The sequence below is a fragment of the Macrobrachium nipponense genome, chromosome 21, assembly GCF_015104395.2.
Source record: "Macrobrachium nipponense isolate FS-2020 chromosome 21, ASM1510439v2, whole genome shotgun sequence".
NCBI lineage: Eukaryota > Metazoa > Arthropoda > Malacostraca > Decapoda > Palaemonidae > Macrobrachium > Macrobrachium nipponense.
In genome coordinates, this window is record NC_087212.1 from 4,342,862 (window position 1) to 4,352,148 (window position 9,287).

At 44.4% G+C, this 9,287-nt stretch overlaps 1 pseudogene; it reads left to right on the forward strand.

Moving 5' to 3' along the window:
- The window catches only part of LOC135197657 (U2 small nuclear ribonucleoprotein A'-like), a 45,305-nt pseudogene extending 37,552 nt beyond the window's left edge, over positions 1 to 7,753 (forward strand).
- The last annotated feature ends 1,534 nt before the right edge of the window (positions 7,754 to 9,287 follow it).

Consider the following 9,287-nt stretch of genomic DNA (forward strand, 5'->3'; position numbering starts at 1 on the left):
GCCTCGGACTGCGCCGAAGTCTAAGAGCTCGGCTAGCGCTTCCTCGGCTGCTAAGACGGTTGCTGCGTCGAAGCCCCGAGGATGACTCTGTCTTCTTCGACTTCTGGCAAGGGGGGGGCCGTAACCAGCCCTCCTCCCAGCCCTCCTCATCCGTGGAGGCTCTGGGAAGAAGTCGAAGAAAGGGGGGAAACGCTAGGGACGGCGTTCCCCCTCACCTGCTGCCGGAAGTGGGGGGGTGCCTGGCCAGCCATTGGGCAACTTGGCAGCGCTACGGCGCCGAGACCTGGATTGTAGATGTCCTTCGGGAGGGATATCTATTACCCTTCGAATCTCGGCCACACCCTCACCTCCAACCCGGTCCAACAGCAGTCGTACGTCCACGGTCACCGAAGGACGTAGCACTCAGACAGGAGGATCAAGACATGCTGAGCAGAGAGCTTGTAGAGATCGTCACGGATCAGTCACCGGGCTTTTACAGTCGACTCTTCCGGTGGAAAAGTCTACGGGAGGCTGGCGCCCGGTGATAGATCTCTCTCCCCTGAACCGGTTCGTTCGCCAGACCCGGTTCACGATGGAGACGGCACGCTCAGTGCTCGACTCCATCAGGGAGAACGATTTCATGCTTTCAGTGGACTTGAAGGATGCGTATTTCCAAATACCCATTCATCAGTCCTCCAGAAAGTACCTCCGCTTCATCCTCGACGGGACGGTGTACCAGTTCAGGGCACTGTGCTTCGGTCTCTCAACCGCCCCACAGGTGTTCACGCGAGTGTTTCACTCTGGTGTCTGCTTGGGCCCATTCGCACGGGATACGTCTGATGAGGTATCTCGACGATTGGTTAGTCCTGGCGAGCTCCCGCTCGCAGTTGCTACAGGACAGGGATCGACTGCTCGAGTTCTGTAGCGATCTGGGGATCGTTGTGAACTTCGAGAAGTCCGATCTCGAGCCCAAGCAGAGGATGAAGTACCTGGGTATGCTGATCGACACGGTAGCAGGGCGAGTCTTCCCCGCAGACTCGCGGATCAGCAGATTCAGAGAGGGCAGCCAACCAGTTCCTGTCTCGGCAGGAACAGGTAGCTCAGCGATGGCAAGTCGTGATCGGACACCTGTCCGTCACTCGAGAAGTTAGTCCCTCACGGGCGTCTTCACCTGCGGTCTCTTCAATGGAGACTAAAGGAGAGTTGGTCACAGGCGACGGATCCCCCAAGCTTTCCAGTGTCACTGACACAGGAGGTGAGGCAGGACCTAGCCTGGTGGCTCGACGACAGGAACCTCTTAAGAGGAGTGCCTCTAGCACTCCCCCCCCGGACATGCAGCTGTTCTCAGACGCATCGACCGAGGGATGGGGCGCACACCTGGAGGAGTTGCTGACTTCAGGATGTGGACGAGAACGACAAGCACCTTCACATCAATGTACTGGAACTCAAGGCAGCGTTCCTCGCTCTCCAAGAGTTTCAGGACCGCTTGATGGGACACTCAGTGGTGTTGATGTGCGACAACACCACGGTGGTGGCCTACGTCAACAACAGGGGGGCCTAGTGTCTCTCCCGTTTGTACCAGTTGACTCGGCAGGTGCACGAGTGGGCTCAAGGCACACTCAATAGAGCTGTCGGCACGGCTACATTCCAGGGAAGAGGGAATGTAGTAGCAGACACGCAGGCCGTCGGGATCAGGTGATAGGGGAACACCGAATGGTCTCTACACCAGGACGTGGCGGGAAAGGCTCTTCGACCTGTGGGGCGACCAGTCGTGGATCTGTTCGCCACCCGGCACAACAGGAAGCTCCAGGTGTTCTTCTCGGCCGTGCCTGGACCCATGGGCAGCTGCAGAGGACGCTCTTCAACACCCCGTGGGACAACCTCTTCGCCTATGCCTTTCCCCGTTCAGCCTGATTCGCAAGGTGATCAGTCGAGCGCTGGTCACCCCGAATCTCAGGATGATCCTGGTGGCTCCCAAATGGCCACAGGCCATTTGGTATCCGGACCTGCTGGCTCTTCTCGCAGGAGAAACCGAGAGAGATTCCCCCTTGGCACAACCTTCTCGCCCAGCCACACGTCGAGCGGTACCACCGAGCAGTCCAGTCCCTACGTCTTCACGGCTGGCTGTTATCCACCATCTCTTGCGAACGAGAGGCTTTTCTCGTAGCGCAGCAACAGAGATGGCTGGAAACGTCCGTCAGTCCTCTGCAGCTGTGTACCAGGGGAAGTGGGCCGTCTTCTGTGGTTGGTGTCGTAGACGGGGTCTATCTCCTCTCAGAGCCACTCTTCAGCAGGTAGCGGATTTCCTCGTGTTTCTTCGCCGAGAGAAGCTCCTTTCAGTCCCCACAGTTAAAGGATACAGAGCCGCCTTGGCGCTCGTCCTGAAACTGAGGGGGCTGGACATCTCGAACTCGTTCGAGATCTCCTTGCTGATGAGGAGCTTCGAGAGGTCTTGCCCACCCAGGGAACTCAGGCCCCCTGGGCGTGGGACTGACTCTCGTCCTTAGGAGTCTGACTCGAACACGTTCGAGCCACTCCGAGAGTCGTCAGACAGGGATCTGACCCTCAAGACCTCTTCTTGCTGGCCCATGGCATCGGCGAAGAGAGTAGGGAACTTCATGGTCTTTCCTATGATGTACGACACTCCAGGGGATGGGGATCCGTGACGCTCGATTTCGTCCCGAACTTCGTTGCGAAGACTCAGAAACCGTCAGTCCCTGATGACAGGTTCGAGTCATTCACGATTCCCTCCCTATTGGACTTCACCGATAATGATGCGGATGAGATGCTGCTTTGTCCTGTGAGGGCGCTACGGCGCTATCTGAAGAGAACTCGACACCTCAGCCTGAGTGTCGACGCCTCTTCGTTAGCACCGGGGTCACCAAGAAAGAAGTATCCAAGAACACTCTTTCATTCTGGCTGCGTGAGGTCATCAGGAGGGCGTATGAGGCTGATGGTAGTGACGACATCCGTACGTCCCGTCCGAGAGCTCACGAAGTCAGAAGTATTGGCCCCTCGTTGGCGTTTCGCAAGAACTTCTCCGTGGCGCAGGTCCTGAAGGCAGGGGTCTGGTCTAACCAGACTACCTTTACGTCCTTCTACCTTCGGGATATTGCCCACAGGTCCTTGGATACCTTTTCCTTGGGACCCGTGGTGGCTGCTCAACAAGTTGTGTAGCTAACCCAGACCCTCGCAGGCTGAACAGGCATCGAGTCCTGGTGTGACTGTGTGGATGGATGTGTGAGTGAGTGAGTGACTGGCTCTCTCTTCCCATCTTTTCCTTCCACCCCTCTACCTGTGGGCAGAGGGCCATGGTCGTCACTACGCTGGATGAGGACGAGATGCAGGTGAGCTATATGACAGAGCCCCATCCTATCCCTTTCACTAGGGATAGGAGCAGAATATCCACCACTTCCTTCTACAAGGGGGGGAAGTGGATGCCTACAAGAGTCAAACCCATGACTTTATATTTGCTCCTGTACAGGAACAAGTTCTTGCATTGCTGGTACTAAGAGATGCGCATGCCCCTCTCTTAGTACTCGGTCCAGAGGTCTGACCATTGATCCCTGCGGTGCACACCCCGATCAATCGGACAGAGGCTTGATCCCTCCCTCGCTCTTACGACCAGGGAGGCTTCCAAGGTAGGGCGAACACCAGTCTGTTCACAAAAGACTCAGATTCCACCCACCAAGAAGTGAGTCTTCCTATTGTAAAAGGACCGAAGGTTGTATGCCGTGTCGGAACAAATGACAATTTGTCCAAAATTGCATTTTTCCTAACTATACAAACCTGAGGTCCTTTTACACATAGCCCCACCTCATGCCACCCCTCAATCTGCAGTTTTGCTTGGGCCAAAGCAAAAGTGATTTGTTTACCTCCCAGTCGCGCGTGCGCGCGCCTGTCGGACAAGCAGTTAACTACCGAACCCCTTGTTCGAAAGCTTACGAACCTATCCAGCTGCCGCTAGTATCTTCCTATTGTAAAAGGACCTCAGGTTTGTATAGTTAGGAAAAATGCAATTTTGGACAAATTGTCATTTTGCTGATGATTTCCTCATCTCTTCATTCCACTCATACACCTTTTAAACATTGCCAACTCCTCTTCCTCTGCTTCTACCACGAACAAGTCCTCTAAGTATAGTAGTTACCGAGGTCCTTTTTTCTGCTGGACTTCTTTACAATTTCATTCATTACACTGATAATATAAATGAACAGGAAGGGGCTTGGCGCTGATTATTGATGGAATCATTGTCGATTTCAGATTTGTCTGATGTACCTTTTTAGACACTTTTGGCCTTAGTTATTTACCAAGTTACATCTCTGGTTCATATCTCTTGCTGTTCATGAATTTTGCCTTTTCCTCATTAAACAAATTAACTATATTTACCTTTCACCTCCGGTAAGTAATTTATCTCATACCTTTCCTCTTTGTACATGAATATGATCTCTAAATGATGACTTGTAATGCATAAGGGAACAATATGTCAAGAGACTTTTAGGGAAAAAGTTAATTCAGTGCATGTTTTAAGAAGAGAACAAACCCAAAAAAAAAAAAAATTTTTCCTAAAGATATCTGATCGTTATTACTTGTGTTTCAAGTTATGATTAAATATTGATTTAGACTGGAAAGTGACAAAGTGTACTTATTTGGTATACTAATTTATTTTCATTCTCCATCTCAAATGAGTGCCGAAGATCAAGCAGCCATTCGACAGGCAATCTCTAATGCAAGGTCAATGGAAGAAGTGGAAAGGTTACAGCACATGCTCCGTACAGGCAATATTCCTGGTCGAACACAGGCAGTAAAGCATAGTAAGTGACAGATTTCTGTTTTTAAGCATTTTGGTGTGTTGGGGTCAGGATTATTTTCATGAAACTAGCTGAAGATAGCAAGTCTTTGTCTCATTGTAGATTGAACCAAGGGAGTTATCTGAAAATTTGTTAGAATTGCTGCTTATAGATTACCCATATATTGCGAGCGCCTCAGTGACATGATCGGTATGGTACTAGCCTGCCACCTTGGTGGCCACAAGTTTGATTCTCGGGCATTCTATTGAGGAGTTGAGATGTGTATTTCTGGTGATAGAAGCTTACTTTCGATCGATTTGTATTCGGAAGTCACGTAAAGCCGTTGGTCCCGTTGCTGAATAACCACTGGTTCCATGCAATGTAAAAACACCATACAAACAAACATAATATATTACCTCTTGAAGAATTATAGTAAACTTACTATATTTGTAACCCTTGGTATTCCTTTCACATTGTGAAGAGTGATGAAACTCTTGAAATTGATTATTTACATAATTCTCTCACCTGAATTCCTCTTAGTAGACATTTGATTTATATTAACTTAGTTGTTTTTTTTTTTTTTTTTTTTTAAGCAACAATAGATTTACTTCTGATGACCCTGAACATGCAGTTTCCACCAAAGTATATGTCTTTTGATTTACTGTAAAACAACAGTTCACAAAAACTGACATAGAATTAAATGTGTTACATTCGAGTTTGTACAACAATTACACTGGCTGTTACACAAGTAGATGTGAACCTTTGACAGAATGCTAAGCAGACGTGTTTCAGCTACTTTAGTTTGGCAACTACTTGGTAACTTGTATAGTGTAACTACTGTTTCTCTGTTCCCAATCGAACATTCTATTTCTGCTGATGTCTCGGCACATTATGGAACTGTGGATCTGACTTGAGTTTGGGGTTTTGTGTCCAAGCTATGGTCTTGGCACGTTATAGTACAACCTAAATGTCTGTGTTGGTAACTGACACTGGACAACCATGCTGTGAATTTACACTTCTGAGTATGTGTCACAGTGAAATATATCTAGCGCTTGGCATTCCTGCTGTATTAGGCCTGGGAACTTGTGTCAAGGGCTTATCAACCATCTTTTGAAAGTCTTATCACTTCTTTCTTAGTCTCAGAATCACTCATTTGCAAGCACCCATTAGTTTGTCTCTGGTCTACGAACAAGGGTAGGGAGGGTGGAGAAACAGTTTATCATGTTTGGTTCTTAGCACTATGAACTGAAAAATATCTCTTATGATTTCCAAGGAAATTGATGTGCTAAGGACTTCGTCAAGTTTTTAAGTCTATATTTTCGGAACTGGAAGAGTCAAAGCTACTTGATTACATTTGGATTATGAGAAAGTAAAATACACAAGTATTGTCATTGATGTATAATATTTATTGGTAAAAAGCTAATGCACTATAGGTAAAGCTAGTTTCCATGGACTAGAGAATTAAGTTATAATTCAAGGCACATGATATATTATCAAGATGCATAGGCAATGCATTGCAAAATGCTACATATAATGTCTTTGCACAGAAATGGTGGAGAAGTTAAAAAAGATACTAAATGTAGAAACAATTGTTAATATACACATATAGATTATTATTAATATATTCACCAGACTGTTCTTTGTGCAATGCTCCCTGTAGAGTTATCACTTAAGTGTGCTGTGTTTGGCACACAGTAGATGGCACAATAGGGTTTATGCAGTGTCCCCGTTAGCTCCAACTGTTTCTCTTTTTCTTTTTTTTAACTGCCTCTTTGTTCTAATATGTGATTTAGAAGCATCTAGGCGAGGAGAAAGAAAACCCTTCGCAAGAAGGAAGAGTTGAAACTCTGTGATGCTCCTTCTTACTATAAAAATAGCTTCCACTGCGATCTAGCCACGCACGACATTCCGGGCAGGGAATCGTCACAGTACAGAAATTAGAACGACACCTACTGCAAGTCGAGTGGGAGTCTGTAGCAGATGAAGCCAGGAAAAGAGAACACGGGAAACCTTGAACACCCGGGCGCATATGCTGATGAGGCCGTGAAGACGCAGAGGAAGCGTACTGACACACACACGCAGCAGACAACAAATAAGAGCGAAACACGGGCAAAACAACCAGCTTGGACGGAGAGTAAGCATCTGTATCTCTCCCCAAGGCAGTTAAGAAAAAGACTTAACGTGATGGTATGGGTTGTGCGGTCTTTGAACAGCTTTCACCCAATATGAGCACACGTTGCCAGATTTCACAGATTCCTTGCTTTACAATCTCTGATTGTTTAACCGGTTCCAGCTAGGCACTTGAAAATTATCCTATTGTTAAGACCGAAGGTTTGTTTCACGTATGAACATATGTGATTTAAGGACATTATTTCAGGTGAGCTGCAAGTCTAGAAATACTATCTAGTGGTTTTGTAAAACATTAATACCAACATTGTATAAACACCAAGATCATTGTATGAACACCTATGAATTGTCTTTTTTTTAAATTCTGTTCTGTAATAACAGTTATACTTTTGTCCCAATGCTTATACTAAGCCCTACACTTTTGTACTTTAGTGAACACTAATCATACTTATGCCCATTCTTTTCATTTCAGAATTGGATGAGGAAGAAAGATAACCCACTTGTTTGAGAATCAAATCTTTCAGTTGCTTTCTTTGATGAACATGTGGTAAGTCTAAAGTTTTTGTAATGAAAATAAATGAGGTACTGCAATATGGGTACAGCCTGGATAACCTTACCTCCTGGTAAGAACAGATACTATTACACAATTCTCTCCAGATGTTCACCTCTAAATGTTGTGAGGATGACATTTTGTATTATTCTGTTTATGGAATAAGAAACATACATTTAATGCCAATTATATCTTGAGCTACAAAAGAAAATTTTGGAATAAATTTATTCTAAAACAGCCATTGGGTCGAGAAGTAATGTAATCTAATTTCACAATTATTTTATGAATTGTATACAAAAAAGTAAAAGTTTGTTGTAATTATTTTTGGTTTGAATGCCCCAATCAATTATACAAAAGCAGTTCACCTGGATTGATTTCCACACCATGAAGGGACAATGTATTGAACTATGAAAATTAATAGGACAGAAAGCAACAGCATAAACACACTGAATAATCATCTCTGAAATACACACAGTTTAAGCAATTCCCAGAAATATTAATGCTACATAATTAAAGGTTGGTCATTGACTCAGTCTCATCTTAACCCTTAAACGCCGACTGGACGTATTTTACGTCGACATTTTGTCTCTCAGGGTGCCGACTGGAACGTATTTTACGTTCGACATACAAAAGTTTGATTTTTTAAAAATTCGCGGAAAAAATACTTTTCGGGCCTACCAGCCGAAAACTCTTGAATCACGGCCTTGGGGGCCTTGGGGGAGCTGGGAGTTCACGGAATCAAGGTGTTGGTTGTTGTTTTGGTTTACAATCGTTACGCAGGCGGCCGCAAGCGCGAATTTCTTTCTTGCCACACTAAAAAGTATCTGTGACACATCTCGGAAATTATTTCGTCACTTTGACATAATTTTTGTACCATTTTAAATTAGCCGTTACATAGAGTATTATATATGAAAATGTGTGCATTTTTATGTAGAATACAACAAAAAATACTCATGATTGTAGCTTTTATCAGTTTTAAGATATTTTCATATAAATAACGATAAGTGCCAAAATTTCAACCTTCGTTCAACTTTGACTCTACCGAAATGGTCGAAAAACACAATTGTAAGCTAAAACTCTTATATTTAGTAATATTCAATCATTTAACTTAATTTTGCAACTAATTGGAAGTCTCTAGCACATATTTCGATTTATGGGGAATTTATGAAAAAACTTTTTCCTTACGTCCGCGCGGTAACTCTTCCGAAAAAAATCATACATGCGATTGTGGTAATGTTTGCACCATTTTAAATTAGCCATTACATAAAGTTTTATATATGAAAATGTGCGCAATTTCATGCACAATACAACTAAAAAACAACCCATGGTTGTAGCTTTTATCTCAATTTTGAAATATTTTCATATAAAAAATGATAAGTGAAAAATTTTCAACCTTCGGTCAATTTTGACTACCGAAATGGTCGAAAAACGCAATTGTAAGCTAAAACGCTTATATTCTAGTAATATTCAAGCATTTACCTTCATTTTGCAACAAATTGGAAGTCTCTAGCACAATATTCGATTTATGGTGAATTTATGAAAAAAATAACATTTCTTTACGTCCGCGCGGTAACTCTTCCGAAAAAAATCATACGTGCGATTGTGGTAATGTTTGCACCATTTTAAATTAGCCGTTACATAACGTTTTATATATGAAAATGTGCGCAATTTCATGTATACAACAATAAATAGTTGAAGTTGTAGCTATTCTCATTTTCGAAATATTTGCATATAAATCACGATAAATAGAAAAAAAAAACGTTCGGTCAAATTTGACTCTACCGAAATGGTCGAAAATCGCAATTGTAAGATAAAACCAAATCACAGGTGGTCTTTGCATACTT